Genomic DNA, 1,781 nt, shown 5'->3' with positions numbered 1-1,781 from the left:
GCATGAGGTACTTTTAACTGCAGTGATTTCTATATGATTTAAGTATGTGTTGGTAGAAAGGTAAAGAAATAACTCTCTGTTTAAGAATATCATGAGAAAGATCAAGTGTCAGAGTCTAAGAAGAGAGGCCTTTCTGTTGGAAGCTGAGTAGCATGAAGTGGGCTGAGTCAGGATTCAGTGTTGGGCATAGGATAGAGCAGTAGAATATTAATCTCTGACTTTTAAATTCTATAACTTTGCTAAATGCTGAAACTGCAGATTTCTAAAAGACACATAAAATCTTTCTTATTCTGAGGTCAAAAACAAGTGGTTTTGGTAGTAAATGTCTATAGCTTAACAGCTGAGAATTAAATAAAGAGGTGGTTTATATCTTTTCTCAACAGTAATTCCAAAGCACAGATTCTAAGACTGGGAGGTTATTTAGCTCTTTGTTAGCTAGAGAAAGTTTTTTGCAGGAAGAAAAAAGACACTTTGAGCAGGAATTCTAATATTACCAAGAGAAAAGAAAAAAAGGGAAATCCTATTTATCTAAATTACTCTGCTCGTAGTTCTCTAAGTTTTTAGTTGTTCCTAATTGTTACTAGTTGTTCTTAATTCTTAGATTTTACAGATTTTCCTCAGAATACATGGTCACATGGAATCTATTTCAAAAGTTTCTCATGAGGTTAAACATAAATTAGCATAAATTGAATAAGAAGTTTGAAATAGAGATGTTTACATGTGTTTCTATTAAGAGTAGTTATCTTTTTGGGGTTGGGGATTTTAGCTCAGTGGTAGAGCGCTTGCCTGGGAAGCACAAGGCCCTGGGTTCGGTCCCCAGCTCCGAAAAAAAAAAAAAAAAAAGAACCAAAAAAAAAAAGAGTAGTTATCTTTTTTAAATTCACTATTAATTTTAATCTGATATAAAATGTTAAACATACTAAGAAATAAAATGTGGTGACTCAATTCAACTTTTGTAATACATTTCCACCAGCCTGAGCTACCCTGAGTTCTGAGGGAACTGAGGAAATACAGGCAGCGGAAGATGAACTACACTGATGTACAGTCTACATCAATACCACCACAAGGCCATGGAGCCTTGTACTCATTAGCCAGTCCCCAGAATTAACACAAACTCTTGACATTCTGCTCTAAAGAGGTTTCTTCTAGAATGGCTAGAGGCAATCTGCATGGCAGTTGTGTCCATTTAACTAACTCTCAGCATACCTATCTATGCCTCAGGCTCTACATTCCAGCATTCTAAATCAAAATCAAAACAACAACAACAAAAACCTGGATAGATTCATTGGACATAGTTGCCAAAGAAGCTGTGACACTCTAGGTGACAAACCACAAACACAGTAGCAAGGGCACTTTTAGAAGACAGCTCCTAGTTAAGGTTTCATGAACTCTGTGAAGTAGGGCTTCCAAACTCTTCAGATGTCTCTTTGAAACAGTCGCACCAGGTGGCTGTTTTCACACACCCTATGTCACAGGGCTTGGCTTCCCAATTGCTGGGGGGTGTGAGCCACTATATTCCTTTTCCTTTCTTTCTTTCTTTCTTTCTTTCTTTCTTTCTTTCTTTCTTTCTTTTTTCTTTTTTCTTTTTTCTTTTTTGGAAACTAGAATACTTATTTCATGATTGCTGAAATCTTCAACATGAACTGGATGTTACAACAATTTCATTCTTGAGTTTAAGTTGTTCCTTCACAGGATCCGTTTCTAAACCTACTATAGACAATTCAGGAGGCTCATTTCCCCAGACTCAGCACTGTTTCACCTCCTGACTTTGGTACTCAGTT

General features: G+C 36.5%; 1 non-coding gene across 1 annotated transcript; it reads left to right on the top strand.

The window, feature by feature from the left end:
• Positions 1-746: 746 nt before the first annotated feature.
• Trnap-ggg8 (transfer RNA proline (anticodon GGG) 8) lies at positions 747-828 on the top strand. The gene has a single exon. It is a non-coding gene; the product is annotated as a tRNA-Pro (tRNA).
• Positions 829-1,781: the final 953 nt, after the last annotated feature.

The sequence above is a fragment of the Rattus norvegicus genome, chromosome 13 (genome assembly GCF_021556685.1).
Source record: "Rattus norvegicus strain SHRSP/BbbUtx chromosome 13, alternate assembly SHRSP_T2T, whole genome shotgun sequence".
In the NCBI taxonomy this organism is placed as follows: domain Eukaryota; kingdom Metazoa; phylum Chordata; class Mammalia; order Rodentia; family Muridae; genus Rattus; species Rattus norvegicus.
This window is presented reverse-complemented; position numbering and strand designations above follow the sequence as displayed.